Here is a 23,584-nt window from a genome sequence, read left to right as displayed (position 1 = left end):
TGGGTCCCAACTCGATTATTCAATTCTAGCGCAAAAGAATTGGCGTCGAAATTTTACGTACATAATCTAAATCTGTCACTTCCCAATGTCATAGAAACTTAAAACTTGGCACGAGCATTGATTATGTCATAAATAGGAAATGTTAATAGGTCCCAACTGGATTATTCAATTCTATGCGCAAAAGAATTAGCGTGCAAATTTTACGTATGGAATCTAATTCTCTCACTTCCCGGTGTCATAGAAACTCGAAATTTGGCAGGAGCATTAATTATGTCACAAATAGGAAAAGCTAATGGGTCCCAACTCGATTATTCAATTCTCGCGCAAAACAATTGGTGTCAAAATTTTACGTGCAGAATGTAATTTCTTCACTTTCCGGTGTCATAGAAACAGGAAATTTGGCACGAGCATTGATTATGTCATAAATAGGAAAAGCTAATGGGTCCCAACTCCATTATTCAATTCTATGCGCAAAAGAATTAGCGTCCATATTTTACGTACATAATCTAAATCTCTCACTTCCCAATGTGATAGAAACATGAAATTTGGCACGCGCATTGATTATGTCATAAATATGAAAAGTTAATGGGTCCCAACTCGATTATTCAATTCTATGCGCAAAAGAATTGGCGTCGAAATTTTACGTACGGAATGTATTTTTCTCACTTTCCGGTGTCATAGAAACAGGAAATTTGGCACGAGCATTGATTATGTCATAAATAGGAAAAGCTAATGGGTCCCAACTCGATTATTCAATTCTATGCGCAAAAGAATTGGCGTCGAAATTTTACATGCGGAATGTAATTTTCTCACTTTCCGGTGTCATAGAAACAGGAAATTTCGCACGGGCATTGATTATGTCAAAAATAGGAAAAGCTAATGGGCCCTAACTCGATTATTCAATTCTATGCGCAAAAGAATTAGCGTCCAAATTTTACGTACACAATCTAAATCTCTCACTTCCCAATGTCATAGAAACCTGAAATTTGGCACAAGCATTGATTATGTCATAAGTATGAAAAGTTAATGGGTCCCAACCCGATTATTCAATTCTAAGCGCAAAAGAATTAGTGTCCAAATTTTATGTATGTAATCTAATTCTCTCACTTCCTGATGTCATTTTATATAAAGGAAACATCGCATGGTTGCCTCCACGTGGGGTTTCCTGGGTAACGCAGAGAACTATGCAAAATGGGGAACATATGTTTTTCCTCAGTATCTCTAAAGTAACTACGACTTCATAAGCTTTTCCGTGTGAACACCAGATAAACACCAGCACCAAATTAACTCGGGCAAAGGCGGGTATATCAGCTAGTATATATATATATATACACACACATACACCCATGTTTTACGTGGTTTCCCCACACAGATGGCTCCCGCAGCTTCCATTAAAGCCAATGGAAGCCGTCCGGATCCACAGCCCCACCTCCCAGCCTCTTCCTAACCTCCCGGCCTTTTTCCCATCTCCCTAATTGTTTCTAACCTTCAAATCTGCAGCGGATCCACAAATGCATTTAAATGTATTTGCAGACGCACTGCGGATCCTAAGCTCCCATAGAGATGAATGGAGCCAGATCCACGGTAAAATGAAGCATGCTGCGCTATATCATTGGGGCGTGGCATCCGCAAATCATTTAAAATCAAATCTGCTGGGCTTAAATGAAGTGGGGATGCCCAATGCTTCTCTATGGGCGGCTAGAGCTGCGGATCTCCTGCACGGATTCAATAAATAAAATCCGTCCGTGGACATTGGACATTTCTGGTTTATTACCCTTAGCAAAAAACGTGCCCCAGAGCAGGAAGTGGCATAAAAAATACAATAACCATTGCTCACTGGAAAACCCCGTGAAATCTAGATCTGATGTTTGCTACAATTGTACCCAGTGTAGACAATCATCTGTGAGGCGAACATATCAGCAGCACAAGCCTCTCTCTTGTCCTGATGGTGCGTTACAATGTATCAGTGCAGGTAATATGTATCAGTCTGGATCTTTACATAACAGAGGGCTGAACAACAGAAACATTAATGCAAATGTAAAAGAAACTTAAAGGGGTTGTCTCGCGGCTGCAAGTGGGGGTATACACTTCTGTATGGCCATATTAATGCACTTTGTAATGTACATTGTGCATTAATTATGAGCCATACAGAAGTTATTCACTTACCTGTTCCGTTGCTAGCGTCCTCGTCTCCATGGTGCCGTCTAATTTTCAGCGTCTAATCTCCCGATTAGACGTGCTTGCGCAGTCCGGTCTTCTCTGTGTTGAATGGGGCGCTCGTGCTGGAGAGCTGCTCCTCGTAGCTCCGCCCCGTCACGTGTGCCGATTCTAGCCAATCAGGAGGCTGGAATCGGCAATGGAACGCACAGAAGACCTGCGGTCCACCGTGGGTGAAGATCTCGGCGGCCATCTTCGCAAGGTAAGTAAGAAGTCACCGGAGCGCGGAGATTCGGGTAAGTACTACCCGTTTTTTTTTTTTATCCCTGCATCGGGTTTGTCTCGCGCCGAACGGGGGGGCTATTGAAAAAAAAAAAAAGCCCGTTTCGGCGCGGGACAACCCCTTTAAGTAAAGGCCACTTTAGACACAACGATTATCGCTCAAAATTTGCTCAAAAGCCGTCTTTTGAGCGATAATCGTTGTAACTGCACTGACATCGTGTAGTTTTCGTTAAGCCGTCGCTCATTGCTGTCTTTTAGCGTGCTTATCAGTGAGGCACAGCAGGATACAGCTGATACTATTATTTCGGCTGTATCCCGCTCCCTGAGGACCGGCTGGGTATGAAGAACAGAGGGGTCCAGCTCTGTTCTCCATACCCCACTCAGAGCGCTCGGCTGTATAACAACCGGGCGCTCCGATCAAAGAACAGCTGGATGTAGAAGACAAGCGGGGACACCCCACTTGTCTTCTGCATCCTCCACTCAGAGCGCTCAGTTGTATAACAGCTGGGCGCTGCGGGTGGGGAACAGCTGGATGCAGAAGACAAGTGGGGCCACCCTGCTTGTCTTCTGCATTCTCCACTTGCAGTACTTGGCTGTATAACAGCCGGGTGCTCCAAGTGGGGAACAGCTGGATGCAAAAGATGGCTTTGAGTGATTTCTGATCAAATCTCGTTGTGTCTAAATGGGCCTTAAGAGCTGCCATCCTGGAGGACCTCAAGGAAAATAGCTTTATAGCTTCATAACTGCATGGGTTTATGAGAGATCGCTCCTGTCAAACTAACCAGAACAGCTTCTTCGAGGAGGTGAATTCTAGACTGGACCAGGGAGAAGTCATTGGATCTTGTGTATCTGGACTTTTCAAAAGTGTTTGCAAGGGGTTACTTATTGGCTACCACAGGGGGCAGTACTGGGATCTATTATTTTAAATATATTTACTAATAACCTGGTAGATGGATTGTACAGTAAAATATCAATATTTGCAGATTATACAAAACTACCGTGTTTCCCCGGAAATAAGACCGTGTCTCATAGTAATTTTGTGCCCAAAAGAGGCACTAGGTCTTATTTTCAGGGGATGTCTTATTATACTTACCTAGCAGGCTCAGTCCAGATCCCTCCCGCTGCTCACCGAAACTCTGACGTGCTTCTTGCCGTGTCGGAAAAGATCACTTCCTGGTTGCTAGATTCATAAATCCCCCCCTCCAGGAAGCGATTGGCTGAGCAGCGTTCAAGAACCAGTCAATACAGCACTTGATGTACTGATACGAAGGCGGTGATTGGTTCATCAAGCGCTGCATTGATTGGCTGAGCAGCGGTCAAAGAACCAATCACAGTTAGGAGCAATGGGAGGGGCGGGATGGGGCAGAGTTAAGTTCTGCCCTGCCCCGCCCCCTCTTTTGCTAATAGTTGCCGGGGGCAGAGAGGGGGCGGGAGCTCAGTGCACTGCTCACGGCTCAGCCCACCTCCTCCCCATGCAGAAAGGGACACAGTATATCGGCCGGGCGTGAAAACCAGGCCGATATACGGACGTGTCAATAAGCCCTTAATGTCAAAAATAACTGGAAAAATTGGGGTGACCTAAAACCCGTGACCCGTCCTGTACACTCTGCAGCTCGGTACTTCAAACCAGTCTGACTCCTTGCCATCTGGGGAGGCTTCAGGGCTCCTTCACACAGGTGTATTTGTGCACTCATTGATTTCAATGGGTCCATTCACATTTCCAGATTTCGCATGTGCATTTTGGCAGCAAAAACACCCCAAAACAAACCAAGCCGCATGTTCTACTTTTCTGCGCATTTGTAGGTCCTTATGGAAGTCAATGGAGATACATAATGCGCTGTGTAATTGCACTGGAAGAAGAACACATCTGGAACTAATTAGCTATTACAAGCAGCGCTGAGCGTAAATGAACCTGCCCTGCGGGCGAAAGAGTACAGTAAAATACGCCGATACGCACGCAAAAAAGCATTGTTCTCTCTGCAAAACTACGCCCATGTGAAGGAGCCCTCAAAAAGACCTGAAGACCCTCCTCTTCAGACAAGCCTACAATCTATAGTAACTCTGCTACCACCACAAAATGAACACTTTCTACTCCCACCATAGGGCTTTATTAACACAAGCGTTTCTACGTGGCTATGTAGCCACGTTTTCGGTCCTGGCCGAGAATCGCGACTATCTGAGGCATTGGATTCCAATGCATTTGTTCACAAGGATGAATCTGCAGCGTATAAAAACGTTGCACCGCAAAAGGAGAAAATATGACACTGAAGTCGGCGAGCGCTTTTATGCACGGCCGGAGAAGATAGTCCTGGATCTATATAAAAAAATGGAGGAGAGGCAGTTTAGCAGAGTCCGTCACAGGGAAAAGCTTACAGGTGCCTCTATATGGGTATTTGAAGTCATTCTGAGGATTTATGCCGAGCGAGGGATTTCCAGGCTGCGGCGTATTCTTTCGCTAAAATGTCGCACTCAACCATGTGAATGGATGAGAAACCACTAATTAAGCTCGGGACTTGATCACGGAAAATTGTCCATGCATTAGAATGAACGTTGCATACAAGCAAACAAAAAAGCTCATACTCTCGTATGAAAGAACCCTCCGCCCTGGTGTGCAGGGTCCTCTCTACCGCTGTTGTTATTCATTAAGTGGATATGATATATGTAATGGGGCTATATATGAGGTGGTATCTGCAGCGTATATGTAGTGCAATGTAGTTTAACACTATTCCCCAGCTGAGCTTTATCTATCTCATATCTATCTATCTATCGATCTATCTATCTATCTATCTCATATCTATCTATCTCATATCTATCTATCTCATGTCTATCTATCTATCTCATATCTATCTATCTCATATCTATCTATTTATCTCATATCTATCTATTTATCTCATATCTATCTATCTCATATCTATCTATCTCATATCTATCTATCTATCTATCTCATATCTATCTATCTATCTATCTATCTATCTATCTATCTATCTATCTATCTCATATCTATCCCATATCTATCTATCTATCTATCCATCTCATATCTATCTGTCTATCTATCTCCTATCTATCTATCTATCTATCTATCTATCTATCTCCTATCTCCTATCTATCTATCTATCTATCTATCTATCTATCTATCTATCTATCTATCTATCTATCTCCTATCTATCTCCTATCTATCTATCTATCTATCTATCTCATATCTATCTATCCCATATCTATCTATCTATCTCATATCTATCTATCTCATATCTATCTATCCATCTCATATCTATCTATTTATTTATCTATCTCATATCTATCCATCTATCTCATATCTATCTATCTTATATCTATCTGTCTATCTATCTCATATCTATCTATTTATCTATCTATCTCATATCTATCTATTTATCTATCTATCTCATATCTATCTATCTATTTATCTATCTATCTCATATCTATCTATCTATCTCTCTATCTATCTCATATCTATCTATCTATCTATTTATCTATCTCATATCTATCCATCTATCTCATATCTATCTATCTCATATCTATCTATCTATCTCTCTATCTCTCTATCTATCTCATATCTATCTCTCTATCTATCTCATATCTATCCATCTATCTATCTCTCTATCTCTCTCATATCTATCTATCCATCTATCTCATATCTATCTATCTCATATCTATCTGTCTATCTCATATCTGTCTATCTCATATCTATCTATCTATCTATCTATCTATCTATCTATCTATCTATCTATCTATCTATCTATCTATCTATCTATCTCATATCTATCCATCCACACAGTGTATGTGAGTGGAGCACTGAAGAGCAAACTTGTGAGTTGTTGCTCCTGTTGCGCGGCGCGGGGTGATCTCGTGGAGTTGTCTGCGGCTGCAGTGAATGGAGCTCTAACCTTCTCTTTGTACACAATAAAATAGGTTGATGGAATTTTAGGGGCTGCCGCGTTTCTTCCAGTAAAATGTTTGGAATGTTCTGCGATCTTCTCCTCCTTATAAGGCAGTGAAGTGAGAAGAAGCAGATACCTGAGCCCCCCCAGGACCCAGCCGCGCACATCTCATACTGTAAGGGTGCATTCACACGGGCGAATTACGGTCCATGAATATGAAGCATATTTATGGGCTGAATACGCTGACTAGTATTATTCTGCCTCCATACATATGCAGCTCATTTACCCGCATAAATAAAAACACATTAAATCCCGTTGATTTTCTGCGTAAATATGCAGCGAATACGCAGTTTTCCGCACGTTTTTACGCACGTTCATGGATTTCAATGGGCTATTGCGGTGCCTAATACACACCAAGATGGGACATGCTGCGTTTTTGTTCATGTAACTGAGCCTGGCTTCACAGAGCATATCTGTGGATACAATAAGCAGAGGATAGAACCCAATTGTTTCATTCACACTTCTATGTTTTGTGGGTGCATTTCAGTCGCGCAATAAGAAATAGTACATGCTCTATTTTTCTGCGTATTTGCACACCAAAAGTTCCCATATAAGACAATGGGGGGTGCACAGATCGGAGCGCAATACACATATGGAACTAATTAGCTATTTCAATTGGTGCATCTTGTTTGCCGCACAAAATATACATGCCTTGCGGGTGCAAAAAGTACAGTAAAATATGCTAATGCATGCGCAAAAAGGCATAGTTCATTCCACAAATACGCAGCAGTCAGGCAATCAGGAAAAGCACGGGCACAAAATGCAAACATTGGTTTCAATGGTTTCGTCTTCACTAGTGGGATTCTTGCATGTCAAAAGATAGGACTCGCTCTATCTTTCTCGCATGTAGAAAACCAGAATATATCTTCACTCTTTTTTTTGTTTACCCGCATGCGATAGCGCAAAATGTGAATGAAAAAAAAAATTGACTGGTTCATGAACTAATACGCCCTGTAGTGGTGAGCATATTTGCGCATGTGTGGTGGCCCGTAGTTAACAGGCCACTCCATAAGTATAGATGCATTTTTTCTTGTGCCTATGTGTTGTCAGTGTCTTATATGTTGCATTCATTTGATGTGTATTGCACCTCTGCAGCACTGAATGCGTTAACGTCTCGGTTATGTCTGAAAAATGTATCTTGTTGTGTGTCACGTGATCGTGCAATATATATGTGGTTGCAAGGTGTATGCAAGTTAGTCTGAGGGAGTCTGCTTCTGAGTCTTGCAAGACAGAACACGGGAGTTTGGAGTTTTGCAAGCGAGCCGCACAGACACTGTCTGCTCTGTGTGGTCCAGAATGGAAGAGGCTGAGAGATTCATACCAGCCTACCCTGGGCCTAATTCACCCAGGCCTTCTTTCTGTTAATCTGGAGGACTGAGAGTGTGAGAGGAACCGCCATACAGCATGGAGTGTTGACTGGTAGAGAGCTGGAAAGAGTGAAGGATAGTGTTTGTTAGCAGATCCCCTCGGATAACTTGGACTGTGGATTTGTGTGTCATCCTGTGAATCTTCCCTGTCGCACCACTTTGTGTTCTGCACCATTTTCCTGCTGGTGTGTGTATACTACTGTCAGACTGTAAATAGTTGTCTTCAAGTAAATGAGCACTGCCGACTGTTCCTGGCTTTGCTTTTGAAAAGTTTCCCTGTGTGTGTCGACTACTTATTTCAACCTTCTGGAATTCACCACAGAGGAAGGAACGGTGGCGTCACGAGTGACAAAAGGACATTGCGCTAAACCACTACTTGGGTTACCTCCGTGAAACTCCCCCAGCAGTGACTTGGACGGGTCCCGTACTAACAGCAGGGGAGGAGATGGTAGAGGCCTGTGACAAGGCCCCAATCTACCCCGCTATCTCCTTGGCTGTGGGCCCGCTCCTCGGACGCTGCACATGTGTCCGTCTAAAGCTGATGCCTATCTCTTTTTTATTGAGGGTGATCTGTGTCTGAGCGTTTTCTACTCCTTATCCACCAAGCCTCGTAAGACACCATAGAGAGAGCAGTAGTTCACAAGCGGCACACAGGAATCTTCCTTAAATCAAATCTTCTACATCATAAGACGTCTCTTTATTGTGTCCTTAATAAACGCGACGTTTCGGTCCCTTACACAGCGCATCAATGCTTCATTAACCCCTTAGTGACCACCCTATAGTGTTTTTACGTCCTGCAGCTGCAGGACGTGTATGGAGGGAGGTAGTGCCGCTATCTCCCTCCATACAGCGCGGGCGTCAGCTGTTTATTACAGCTGACACCCGCGGGCAATTGCATTTAAAGGGCAATTAACCCTTTAAATGCCGCTGTCAATTCCAACAGCGGCATTTAAATCCCCCGAACGCTGTTTGGGGGTCCCGCACGCCCCCCCCCCCCCTCGCGGTGAGATCAGGGGATCCGTGCAGGTGTCATGGCAGCCGGGGGCCTAATGAATGGCCCCAGGGCCTTAGCAGACTGCCTATCAAGCCATCCACACAGGGTGGCTTGAAAGACTGCCTGTAAAAACGCAGTATGACATCGCATGTTAAAGTCCCCCAGGGGGACTTCAAAGTAAAGTTAAAAAAAAGATCAATAAAGTTTTTTAAATTGTAAAAAAAAAAAAGTTATAAAAGTTTAAATCACCCCCCTTTTGCCATATCAATTATTGAAAAATCTAAATCATAAAATAAAAATATGTATTTGGTATCGCCGCGTCCGTAAAAGTCCGATCTATCGAAGCAGTGCATTATTTTTCCTGCACGGTGAACGTCGTCCGAAAAAAAAAATGAAGAACGCCAGAAATGCACTTTTTTAGTTACCCTGTCTTCCAGAAAAAATGCAATAAAAAGCGATCAAAAAGTTGTATGTATTCCAAATTGATACTATCGGAAACTACAGGACATCCCGGAAAAAATCAGCCCTTGCACAACTACGTCGACAGAAAAATAAAAAAGTTATTGCGCGCACAAAATGACCGCAGAAAATAATTGAAAAAAATTAAATATCTTAAAAAAAAATACAAGTACTACAGCAAAAACTATATAAGTTTGGTATCGCAGTAATCGTACTGACCCATAGAATAAAAATGTCAGGTCGTTTTTGTTGCAGTTTGTGCGCCGTAGAAACAGGACGCACCGAAAGATGGTGGAATGTCGTTTTTTTTCCCATTTCTCTCCGCTAAGAATTCTAAAAAAGTTTTTCAGTACATTATATGGTACAATAAATAGTGCCATTGAAAAATACAACTCGTCCCGCAAAAAACAAGCCCACATACAGCGACGATGGATAAATAAAGGAGCTACGATTTTTCAAAAGGGAGTAGGAAAAAACAAAAATGGAAAAAAGCAAAAAAGCCCGGTCACTAAGGGGTTAAATACCCAACACAAACCAATAAGTGTGAAACCAAAGAAAAAGCCTCGTAAGACACAATGATAGAAGGACAAAGACTAAGTGTCCTTTTAGACGAGCCGATTCTCATTAGACCGAGTGAGTGGCGTCACCGTAGCGCGTTCGCACTATTGCAGTCTGTTTAGGCAGACAGATGCATCGTTGGCTCGTTCATACGAGGGTCGTTCAGAATCGTTCAGTCCCTGTATAAGCCGATGAGAGGGATGGAACGAGCCAACAATGTTCCATATGCCTGCGTAAAATGAACAGCGAACGGTTCTCACCTGGCCGTTGGCTCGCGTTGAGGCCTCCTTCACATGACTGTATGCATTTTACATTCGCCCGTATAATTGCATGAATGAAGATTTGCCGCGATCGAATGCCAATCTTTAGTTGCGTATTTCATGCTATTCACACGCCCGTTGCTGCACATAGGCAAAATGCGCTGAAGCGATGGAAACCAGCGATCGGCAGAAACCCTCGGAATGACCAATAGTGCTTAAGTAGAGCCAGCGGTCTTCTTTTCCGAGCGTTGTACTCCCTCCCCCTCCCTTTTCTCCAGCTTCCATTGAAGTCTATGAGAGCTTTCTGTGTATCTCGCAAAACATAGGGCAAGACATATCTTTTCATGCGGCGTATAAAATCGCCGACCGAAAACAGTCACATAGGCGCTATTTTTCCTGGCACAATTTTTTTACACGGTCAAAAAACATTCATCTGAATGAACACATTGAAATCCAATGATCCGGATGGTCGCGTTTTGGGCGTTTTCTTTTTTTTTTAAACATGGCTAAATACCTGCGTAAATACGGTCATGTGAAGTCGCCCTAAGGGCGCCGGCACACGAGCAGAAATTCCACGGCGGGATTTCCATTGCTGGAAGCCTGCATAGGATTGCGTTAACAAACGCAATCCTATGCAGACGGCCGCGGTTTGGCCGCGCGAAATCTCACGCAGCAAACAAACCATGGAGTGTTCTATTTCTGTGCAGAAACATCACTCACCTGCCACCTGCTCCAGGCTGCGCATGCGCCGGCACATAAAACAGCCGGGGCCGCGGGCGCGGGTGAGTATGCGCTGGGTCCTGCAGGCACTCGGGTCGGGTCCCGCGGCGAGAATTCCCGCCGCCGGATCCGCCGCGCCCGTCTGGCCTTAGACTGAACTATTATTGTTCACTTTCACTTGTTGGAATGAAAATTGTTACGTCTAAAAGCACCTTTAACCCCTTCACGCTCCAGGATGTACATTTACATCCTGGAGCGTCGGGGTATGGATGGAGGTCGCAGGGCGACCTCTCTGCATACAGCACGGGCATCAGCTGTTTACTACAGCTGACACCCGCGGGCATTAGAGCGATTGGCCGTTTGTGGCTATTAACCCTTTAAATGCCCCTAATGATGTTCGGGGGTCCTGTACGCCCCCCCCCCCCGCGGTGAGATCGGAGAAGCCGTGCAGGTGTCATGGCTGCTGGGGGCCTTCTGAAAGGCCCCAGGGCTGTCTTGAGAGACTGCCTATCAAGCCATCCCTGTGGGGTGGCTTGATAGACTGCCTGTCAGAATGCAGTTTGACGTAATGCTATAGCATTACGTCATACTGCAGGAGCGATCAAAGTATCACATATTGTAGTCCCCCAGGGGGACTCAAAAGTAAGTAAAAAAAAGAGCAATAAAGTTTTTTTACTTGTAAAAAAAAAAAAGTAAAAGTTTAAATCGCCCCCCTTTTGCCATATCTGTAATTAAAAAGTCTAAATTATAAAATAAAAATACATATTTGGTATCGCCACGTCCGTAAAAGTCCGATCTATCAAAGTAGCACATTATTTACACCGCACGGTGAATGTCGTCCGAACAAAGAAGTAAAGAACGCCAGAAATGCACTTTTTCATTCACCGTCTCCCAGAAAAAAACGCAATAAAAAGCGATCAAAAAGTCTTGTATTCTGAATTAGTACTAACGGAAACTACAGGACATCCCGAAAAAAATGAGCCCTCGCTGATAAGGGCCAAGAGGGGCTGTAAAGGAATTAATATATGTTGCTTATCAAAAATGAGTATATATATCAATCTATTTTAGCAAAATGAATATATTGCAATATATTGTATGTGTAACAGAAGTCATGACTGTTTTAAGGAAGAAGCCTGTGGCTTTCTGTCTACACTGAAGGTCTACGTCTGACCGAAGTGGAATCAGGAAGTCACAAGAGCAGATGTCTCGGGATTTAGCAAGACAGGGCCTAACCGCAAAGAGTTTTCAGCTATTTCTTAAATGTCAAAGTTTATTGAATGATTAAGTCATACGTTTTTAAGATGTATGGAAATCACGAGGTTATTCCCTGTATTACCAGAGGTCGCGTCCCTGCGTGGGCGATCTTCTATAAAGACTGAGACTATGCCAATAATAAACTCAGAGTTCATTACTTCACCATATACCGTGTATGGTCAGTACTTTGACTCTCAAGGAGCGCTCCTGCTTAGGTCAATTTGGAACCGGACAACATAACTGACCAGTCTGTTTGAACAGATTAACCCTCGACACTCGCTGAACTACGTCGACAGAAAAATAAAAAGCTATTGCGCGCAGAAAATAATTTAAAAAATTAAATGTCTTTGAAAAAAAAAAAGAGTAGTACAGTAAAACAACCTATACGAGTTTGGTATCGTAGTAATCGTACCGACCCAGAGAATAAAGTTATCATGTCACTTTTGTTGCAGTTTGTGCGCCGTAGAAACAAGACGCACTGAAAGATGGCGGAATGTTGCTTTTTTTTAGTGAAATATTTTCTATTCTTCTAATCTGTTTTTATTTTCTGTTTGCGGATTTTTCTTATTCCATCGTCTGAACATGACTATAGGAGCGGCCATCTTGCCTGAGGTGCAGTTAGCAACATTTAGAGAGATGCTTTACGGCAGCCTCATGGGCAGCAGACACAATGGACAGGAGAGACACATTGACTTCTATGGGAGAGTGTTGTAGGCATGTTCTGTAACCTGTGCAGGGAGGGGATGCAGGTGAGCTGTGCCATCACCTCTTATGAATGGTGGATCTTGTGTTATCTATATATAAGTTTCATTATAATCCTGGCTGTGATGATAATGAGATGGCGGCTGGGAGGGTTTCTCTACTGAACAGGCGGTGTTAGACTATTATTAGGCCAGTGGTCTTAAAATATAGATGGTGACTAGAGGAAGCCTACTCGCGTAGATTTGTCTCCCAACACCCCCGTACATCCTTTTGGGCAACTTGGATAGACTACACAATCAAGAACCCCTCATAGAGAGGATGGGAATCAAGCAATAAATGAAAAGGAGGACCTATCCTAAACACAGCTCTCAAACCCCGAACTCACCAGAACGTAATGACTGGTAAATAGAACCCTGAAACAATCACCCCCTTAAACATGGAAATGAACCTCCGTTGTTGTGTTGTTTTGTTTTTTGTTTTTGCTATGTCCTTATAACATATGTTTTTGTTTATGTTCATGTTTGAATCTCAATTCTGCTATGATTATTTCTCACCTATTAAGGTGCCTCTTTAAAACTGTAAAATGTTGTTTATTTTGAAAAAATGTCAATAAAAATTCAATTATTAAAAAAAAAAAAAAAAAAAAAATATATAGATGGTGACATCGATAATCAGAAACTATCAGAATTTCTTATTTTAAAAAAGTGTTTACTGACGTGATTTTTACAAGAGGTCATATTATGATGGCACAATCTCTCTGTCACCCAGAAATGACCTGAATAAAAGTTGTTCAGAGGGTCGCCTATAAGATAAAGAGGGCTGAAAGCCCCCAGCCTAGAGGAGATTATGAGCAGCCGTAAGAAAGTACATTCATGAGTCATTTAATGAAATGGGAAATGATGTCAGCTCCTTCTCTATATATCTCTATATGTCTGTGCCCAGCGCCCATGTCCTCAGCTCATCCCATCACTGATAGTCCCAGCAGATGAGTCAGTGATGAGAAGAACCAGGAAATGTCCCGAGACGTCTCATCACAGAGACATTAGTCATAAGAAGGGGGAAAAGCACCGAAGATTCATAACTGTGTCTCCAAAGTGTCAGCGTGTCATTATCATATCTATCTATCTTATATCTATCTATCTCATATCTATCTATCTATCTCATATCTATCTATCTATCTGCATATCTATCTATCTATCTCATATCTATCTATCTATCTCATATCTATCTATCTATCTATCTCATATCTATCTATCCATCTCATATCTATCTATCTATCTATCTATCTCATATCTATTTATCTCATATCTATCTATCTATCTCACTATTAGAGATGAGCGAGCACACTCGTTTAAAGGGGTTGTCTCGCGGCAAACATCAAAATTTTACATTAGCCCATTCCCCCTGTCACCCCCTGGCATAAAATAGCAATTTATCTATCCTCTATCTATCTATCCTCTATCTATCTATCTATCTATCTATCTACCTACCTACCTATCTCATATCTATCTATCTCATATCTATCTATCTATCTTATATCTATCTATGAATCTCTCTCATATCTATCTATCTATCTATCTCATATCTATCTATCTCATATCTATCTATCTCCTATCTATCTGTCTATCTATCTATCTCATATCTATCTATCTATCTATCTCCTATCTATCTATCTATCTCCTATCTATCTATCTATCTATCTCATATCTATCTATCTATCTATCCCCTATCTATATATCTATCTATCTATCTCCTATCATCTATCTATCTATCTATCTACCTACCTATCTCATATCTATCTATCTCATATCTATCTATCTTATATCTATCTATGAATCTCTCTCATATCTATCTATCTCATATCTATCTATCTATCTATCTATCTCATATCTATCTATCTCCTATCTATCTGTCTATCTATCTATCTCATATCTATCTATCTATCTATCTATCTATCTATCTATCTCATATCTATCTATCTATCTCATATCTATCTATCTATCTATCTATCTATCTATCTATCTCCTATCATCTATCTATCTATCTATCTATCTATCTATCTATCTCATATCTATCTATCTCATATCTATCTCCTATCTATCTATCTATCTATCTATCTATCTATCTATCTATCTATCTATCTATCTATCTATCTATCTATCTATCTATCTATCTATCTCCTATCTATCTATCTATCTATCTATCTATCTATCTATCTATCTATCTATCTATCTATCTATCTATCTATCTCTCTCATGTCTATCTATCTATCTATCTCTGTATATAGTGATATAGACCATGCTGGTGTAACCTGGTCCAGTTTCTAGCAGCATGGTTGATATTACTATATACAGAATGTATAGCTTATACCAGCTGTACATATATAATTTCATACAGAAAATGGATGGTTTTACATCTGCACTGGGGATTCTGCTTTCCTGTTCCGTTTGAAGAGCAGGAAAAGGGAATCCCCGTGGCTGAACGAAATCCGTCTCCGGATGGAACCCAAAAATGCTGTAGGGACTCCATTGACTATAACAAGATCCGTCCGGTTTCCGCCCAGCTTTTGGATGGAAGAAAAGCGTGGCATGCAGCGCCTTTTCTTTTTTTACGGCATTTGGTGCCGGATCTGTGACAGAATCTCTGGCGAGAGGTTCGATGCAGATATAAATCAGTACTTATACCAGCATGGCCGATATTACTGTATACAGGAGATGTATATGGAGCATGCTGGTATAACCTGGAGATCTCCTGTATATAATTATATATGTACAGCTGGTATAACCTGGGTATATACTGTATATAATTATATATGTACAGCTGGTATAACCTGGGTATATTCTAAATATGATTGCATGCTTTACACACAACTTAAAAACGCATCAGAAACCTGCATACATTTAAGGGCTCATGTCCACGGGCAAAATAAGAATTAAAATCCGCAGCGGATTTTAACTCTTCTCCTGCCCGCGGATCCGCACCCCATAGGGATGCATTGACCACCCGCGGGGTAGATAAATACCCGCGGATGGTCAATAAAAGGGATTTTAAAAAAAATGGAGCATGAAAAAATCTGGACCATGCTCCATTTTCATGCGGGTCTCCCGCGGGGACGGCTCCCGCGGGCTTCTATTGCAGCCTATGGAAGCCGTCCGGATCCGCGGGAGACAAAAATCGGGATTTACTCACACGCTCCGTTTCTTCTCTTCGCGCGGCGCCATCTTCTCTCCGTCGCGGCTGGATCTTTTTTCTTCGGGACGGCGCATGCGCGGGGCACGTCACCGACGTCATCATGCGCATCCGCCGAGCCGAAGAAAAAAGATCCGGCCGCAACGCAGAGAAGATGACGCCGCAGCGAAGAGAAGAAACGGAGCGGATGGGAGGTGAGTTTATTCTCATTTATTGCTATTTTCAGCCCTCATGTCCGCGGGGCAGGAGGGACCCGCTGCAGATTCTCCATGGAGAATCTGCAGCGGATCTGATTTTCCCCGTGGACATGAGGCCTAAAAAAAACAAAAAACGCATGTATTGTTTGAATCCACATGTGGTTTTTAATAGCGCATGCAGTGATTTTAATTGTGGTTCAAATATGCAACAAAAACCGTGAACACAGCCTTAAGCCAGCTGCACACGGGCGGGTCAGATTCTGTATGCGTGAGCCCGCAGCGGAATCCAACCCTTTGCCCGGCTGGCATCTGTGCATACCTGTGATTTCTTTCTTCTTTCTGTACTGCGGATGGTCCACATGGCGAGCCGTCAGACCTGCGCAGTACAGGTTTTTTTTTTTAACCCCTGCTTTTCCCGTGCTGTTGCTAGGCGATGACGCAGGCGCCCACAACCTTTCCGCAATGTCTTTGCAGGACCGTGGGTCGGACGGCTTGCATTGAGTTCAATGGAGGCCGTCTGTGCAGAATCCAAACTAAAATAGAATATGCCGCAATTTATTTCCGCTCGTGTGCAGGAAAAAACCCTTTCCACTGCATGCTATGGGCGATATTTGCTGCGGAATCTGGAGGCGGATGCCAGCTCCGTATTCTGCAATGCAAATCTGGCCAAATGCAGCGGACCTTTGGGTGAGTCTGATATCGGGCCATGAAACTCAGCCCCATATCACGCTTGCCAACATGCGATGCCGCCACGGATGTGAGGGGTTTTTTTGTGTTAAAACCAGCTTGTATCACATCGGGGAAGTAGCATCACACTTACGTGCACCTCGTATGTCGTGCAATTCTGTGCCGGCCCCATTATAAACAATGGGCGATGAGAAGTGTTCCTAGAGAACACCCAAAGATAGGGCATATGACAATATTTTCGTGCGATGCGGGGAAACAAAAAAAAAATTGCTCATGTGTATGATCCCATTCAAAAGAATGGGGTTTATATTTGTGCACGATTTTCGGGGCTGTGTGACAGCAGCCTAAAGCCCCATTTGCACACAATGATTATCGCTCAAAATTCGCTCAAAAGCTGTCTTCTGAGCGATAATCTTTGCGTCTGAATGTGCTCATCTTTCAGTTTTCTGCCAAAGGATGACGGTTTTCAGTTCTGCTTGAAAACCCTCCTTCAGCAGAACAGCTGATTAACAGGACCGCACCCTGTGTCTGCTGTCCATGGTGCTGAATTTTCTAAGGGGAGCCTGTGGCTGAACAATACAGCTAATTACAGAGCTCAGATCTCCTGCTGAGTTCTGTAACAACTCCCAGAAGCTCATTTGCATATAAATGATGCTGATAAGTACGAATAGCAATTTGTGCTTATTAGTACTTTTTTGCAAAAAGATTGCTGATCTTTCAATCTTTTGAAAGATATTAGTGTGTGTAAATGGACCTAAAGGTGGCTACCAACAGATATTCACGTAGTCCGTGAAATAAGTCATGTTTAGAAACTTAATGGGGCTAGATCATGTATGTAAATCAGCACGGTTTAGGTATAGGTGCGGGTACAGATGGAAGGGAGGAGGTCCAGCTGAACTTTTGCACCTGGGCCCCTGAGCCTTTAGGTACGCCCCTGGTCTTAAAGGGGTTGTCCCGCGAAAGCAAGTGGAGTTATACACTTCTGTATGGCCTTATTAATGCACTTTGTAATATACATCGTGCATTAAATATGAGCCATACAAAAGTTATTCACTTACCTGTTCTGTTGCTGGCGTCCTCGTCTCCATGGTGCCGTCTAATTTCAGCGTCTAATCGCCCGATTAGATGCGCTTGCGCAGTCCGGTCTTCTCCCTGGTGAATGGGGCCGCTCGTGCCGGAGAGCTGGTCCTCGTAGCTCCGCCCCGTCACGTGTGCCGATTCCAGCCAATCAGGAGGCAGGAATCGGCAATGGACCGCACAGAGCCCACGGTGCACCATGGGAGAAGACCCGCGGTGCATCGTGGGTGAAGATCCCGGCGGCCATCTTGCTAAGTTAAGGAAGAAGTCGCCGCAGGGCGGGGATTCGGGTAAGTACTAAACGTTGTTTTTTTTTAACACATGCATTGGGTTTGTCTCGCGCCGAATGGGGGGCCTATTGAAAAAAAACAAAACCCGTTTTGGCGCAGGACAACCCCTTTAATAATCGCATATGTCAGGCAGCGACATCTGCCCTCACATGTCTGCCCATTTGTGTAGGCATGTTCACCCCCTTCCGCTTCGCCTCACTGCACGGCGCACACTGGTGCTGGAGGTGCGCCTGCGCATCACCAAATAAATCTGTCTTGTCGCGCTCCCTAGAGAACGCTATACATTTTCGGGATAAAACGTCCTTCCTCAGAATGCAGCTTCAGTGGTCACAGGCCGTTCACAGCAGAATCACAGCTGAAGCCTGTGATTGGCTGAGTGGTCATGCGCACAATGAATGTCATATTCTTCTGGGAGCGCAGCAGCAAAAAGCAGGGCACCCGCACCGGACAGGGGGACGCAAGAGAACTAAGTGTGCTTTATTTTTTTATTTGTAACCTTTTCCTGCCCATAGAATTTTTTTCCCTCCTGGTAAAGTCCCTTAAACCTGTACGTGTAAGCACACACTTGGCAGCTACTTGTATTTTCTTTTCTTTATTAACGCCGCTTGGCAGGAAAGTGCGTCCTCGCCTTATCTTTCACGTGAAGGTGGTTAATGCTTGGGGAGCAGGGTAGGCATTCAAAAGTTTGCTATGGGCCAGCCTTTTTTAATTACAGCCAACTGTGAGAAGTATTAGGTCTGTATATGTTTTCAGGCTTTGGATGTCAAGAAGAATATTCCCAGATACTGCCAGCAAGCAGAGATCTTCACAATGCAGAGGAACTGAAACTTAAAGGGTCTGAAAGAAAAACTGTCTAAGGGTTTGCCGACATGGTAGAATTAGCCACGGAAATTTCCACTGTGTATTCTGACTCAAAAACTGGATCAAAATCCGGATGCGCAGATGGAAAATACCCTGTTAATGGGCAAAAACTGTGCGTGGAACTCCGACGCGTTTCCAGATCGAACTGTCACTTCTTGAGGCAGAAACATGTGAAAACGCAATTTTCGGCATCAGAATCCTGCATGTGGATTTTGCCCACTGACGGTAAATTCCATGTGATCAGCACCAAAAAGCCACAGACTTTGACGCAGTTTTTGAGGATAGGGAATAGCTTGATATTCTGATCTAATCACTTTAAAACTTAACATGACATCATCCTTAACTAGAAAATGATTGCAGGTATTGGAAAAAATGACTGCACCAATCAATTTCTGATGAAGTTCTACCCTGAAATCAGGTATCCCAAGGCCCCTCTTTCCATTGACGTTTCTTGGACTGAATTCAGTATGGCTACCATCAAGATGGCCGACAGGCACCACTATAGTGCCAAAAAGTTTCCTCCCAACATCTAAAAGTTTTTTTAATTTTTACCTCTTTTCGTTCATAAGATATTCTGTGTGTGACTTTTGAATCACCCTTTTCAATGATTAGACAAGTATTAATTATGGGTGCCTGTGATTGGCTGAGCGTTGTGACCAATCACAGGCAGCTCTTAGCTGTCATTCAATGAATGGCTAAGCACTGTCTGTGATTGGCTGAGCACTCAGCCAATCAGACACAGCCCTTTCAGGAGGCAGGGATTTTAAATCCCCGCCTGCTGAAAGAGCTTCAGTACAGTGCCGGGCAGACAAGCGGCTAGATGTGCCGAGCCCTGACAGCACCGGAGAGGTGAGTATATATATTCTTTATTTTTTTACACCAGCTAGGGATGATTTTCAGGGAAGGGTTTATATTTAAAGCCCTTCCTAAAAATCACTGCAGTGGTTGCCTGGATCCCGCTGCTTTCAATGGGGCCACCAGCAGCAGTGGCAGCCTCATTGAAAGCAATGGGAGTGCATCACGATCCTCTGCCACAGCTGTGGCAGGGAATTCTTTACTCCCCGTGGCGAGTGCCATCATTACTGAACACTGTGACAATGCTGTCACAGTGTTCAGTGATGAGGGGACTCCCCGCAGGGAATATTTATGTGCAGCACGGATCTTCACGGAACGCGGATGTCCTATCTTTTGCAGGTGCGCGAATTTGCATCCTTGTAAAAGACGGACATGTGAACTCACCATTGGAAACCAATAGTTCTAATAGACGCGTGGTCGTGTGCGCACAAATACACGCACGTCTGAACGAGGCCTTAAACTCGATACATCGTTATTATGTCACCTGTCTATATTTTAAATCCAAAACCACTTAGTTTGTCCTAAATAATTTAGATTTGCCAAAGTAGTGGCAAGCAAAATCTAGATGGCACCATTTAAAGTCGAAAAGATGAAGTAGAACATGAAGGGAAAGATGGCGTACCCCGCACAGCGCCTCACGGTGCCCCCTGGCACTGGACATCTGCCCTCATCAGAGCACCTAGAAAAAAATTCTAAAAGCAAGCAGGCAGCGCTCTTCATCCTACGTCAGGGGGAACACGGGGATCTCGTGAGGCCGCTGCCTCCATCTTTCTTCTGAAGCGCAGGGGTCACACCCCTCCTTGACAAGAGACAAAATAAATCTCTGTTAAGCCGAAGGCTCCACTTAAGTCTCCGCAGTTTTTTGTTATATTTAAGCTTTTTCCCTGGAATTCCATTAAAATCCTTTTATTAAAATGCTAATTCCCCGAGCGGCGAAACAAAGCCTTTGTCACCGGCAAACCCTAGAGTCTCTAAAGAGGAGATTTAAGTATCGGACTCTTGACCACGGTATCTGCAGAGCCAGATTCATACTCAATATTGCCACTCAGTAATGGCTTGTAATCCTAAATTTCTTCAAAAAATTTTTTGGAGCCTTGGATTAATATAAATTAAGAAAAAAGACAAAATGTGAAAACGCTAAAATTTGGAATTTTTTTTTAAATGAAAAAATGTATATGTATTTTTTAATTTTTTTTTTCCCCTTGATTTAAAGGGGCTCTGCAAATTCATAAGGTGAAGGGACCTGGGCGAGATTTCCCTAACAAAGGCTTTATAATTGGGCCATGCAGCTGCTATTAAACGACTAACTCTTTCTAAGGGGATTTGTGATTCCGAGGGTCGGCTCTTGGATTGCCATCTTTGTAGAGTCTGTGAGTCCAGGATAATATAAGGTCTAGGAATAGGCCAGGCTGTGAAGAACACGCAGCTGTCCATCACGGTTATGTTGAACCCAAACCGCCCCCAAGACTCTACTTGTACACCCCGAGCTGACAACTACAGTGCTTGATGAAAGTTTGTGAACTCTTCAGAATTTTCCATATTTCTGCTTTTATTTGACCTAAAACGACATCATATTTTCACATGAGTCCTAATAGTAGATAAAGAGAACCAAATCAAACAAATGAGTCAAAATATTAAACTGGGTCATTTAGTATTGAGGAAAATTATCCAATATCATGCCTGTGAGTGGAAAAAGTATGTGAACCTTTGCTTCAGTATCCCGTGTGACCCCGTTGTGGAGCAATAACTACATCTAAACATTTACGGGAGTTGCCAATTAGTCCTGAACATCGGTTTGGAAGACTTGTAGCCCACACCTTCATATAAAACAGCTTCAGCTCTGCTATGTTGGTGGTTTTCCCCCATGAACGGCTCTCTTCAGGTCCTTCCACAGCATTTCTATAGGATTAAGGTCAGGACTTTGACTTGGCCATTCAAAACTTTAACTTTATTCTTCTTTAACAATTCTTTTGTGGAACGACTTGTGTGCTTTGGGTTGTTGTCTTGCTGCATGACCCGCGTTCTCTTGAGTTTCAGCTCACGGACAGATGTCCTGACATTTTCCTTTAGAATCTGCTGGAATAATTCCGAATTCATTGTTCCGCCAATGATGGTGAACCTCTCTGGCCCAGATGCAGCCTAAAAGGCCCTAAACTATGATATCACCACTGCATTTCACAGATGGTATAAAGTTTTTATGCTGTAATGCAGGGTTTTTTTCTCCTAACATAACCCTTCTCATTTAAGCTAAAAAGCTCTATTTGGTCTCATCTGTCGACAAAACATTGTTTCAGTAGATCTCTGGCTCATCCAGGTGAAGTTTAGCAAACCACAAAGGGTAAACAATGCTGTTTTTGGAGACCACCAACTTTGTTCTTGTAATCCTGCCATGCACACCATTGTTGTTCAGTGTCCTCCTGATGGTAGATTCATGAACATTAATAGCTACTGTGAGAAAGGCCTTTAGTTACTTAGAGGGTACCTTAGATTCCTTTGTGACCTTGCAGACTATCATACGCCTTGCTTTTGGCATTATCTTTGTTGGTCAACCACTCCTGGACGCATATATCTATACTACACTCACGTTCGGCACTATGGAGCAATTCCAGCAACCTCATTGGTTGTTTGGCTTGTCTGATTCAACCTGATTGGTTGTTTAGGTTCCCTGATTCAACCTGAGTGGTTGTTAGTGCCGAACTTGAGTGTAATATAGATATATGCCTCCCCAGGTATTGAAACAAATGACTACACCAATCAATTTCTGATTAAGTTCTACTCTGAAATCAGGTATCCCAAGCTGGGGAGGGTAATAATGGTCTTGAATTTCCTCCATTTGTACTCAGTCTGACTGTAGATTAGTGGAGTCCAAACTCTTTAGAGATGGTTTTGTAAACTTTTCCAGCTTGATGAGCATCAACAACTCTCCTGAGGTCCTCAGAAATCTGCTTTTTTCATGCCATAATGCACTTCCACAAACATGTGTTGTGAAGATCCTTCTTCTTTAAATAACACAGATCACCCATTCATAGACTCCTAGATTTGTAGAGTTGGAAGGAACCTCCAGGGTCATCGGGTCCGACCCCCTGCTCAGTGCAGGATCACTAAATCATCCCAGACAGATGTCTGTCCAGACTCTGAAGACTTTCACATCCGATTATCATCCCATTGACTGAAAACACCCGACGCTAATATCACCTTCAAATTATTTGCTAATCCTAAGGCCTCATGTCCACGGGGAAAATAAGAATTAAAATCCGCAGCGTTTTTCCCGCACACGGATTCGCGCCCCATAGAAATGCATTGACCACCCGTGGGTAGATAAATACCTGTGGATGGTATTTAAAAGTGATTTAAAAAATTTCTGGAGCATGAAAAAAAATGGACATGCTCCATTTTAGTGCGGATCACGCGTGCGGAGCTCATAGAGCACATAGCTCAATTGATCTGCCGCATGAAAAATAAAAGACAATTACAGAGCATCCGCAGCCCAAATCCACGTTACAAATCCGCAGCGGATCTGATTTTCCCCGTGGACATGAGGCCTAAAGGTTCACATACTTTTGCCACTCACAGACATGGGATATTGGAACATTTTACTCAATAAATAAATGGCCAAGTCTAATATTTGTGACTCATTTGTTTCTCTTTATCTACTTTTAGGACTTGTGCGAAAATCTGATGTAGCTTTAGGTCAAGTATAAGCAGAAATATGGAAAATT

The sequence above is a fragment of the Eleutherodactylus coqui genome, chromosome 8, assembly GCF_035609145.1.
Source record: "Eleutherodactylus coqui strain aEleCoq1 chromosome 8, aEleCoq1.hap1, whole genome shotgun sequence".
Lineage (NCBI taxonomy): Eukaryota > Metazoa > Chordata > Amphibia > Anura > Eleutherodactylidae > Eleutherodactylus > Eleutherodactylus coqui.
Note: the sequence above shows the minus strand (reverse complement) of the source record.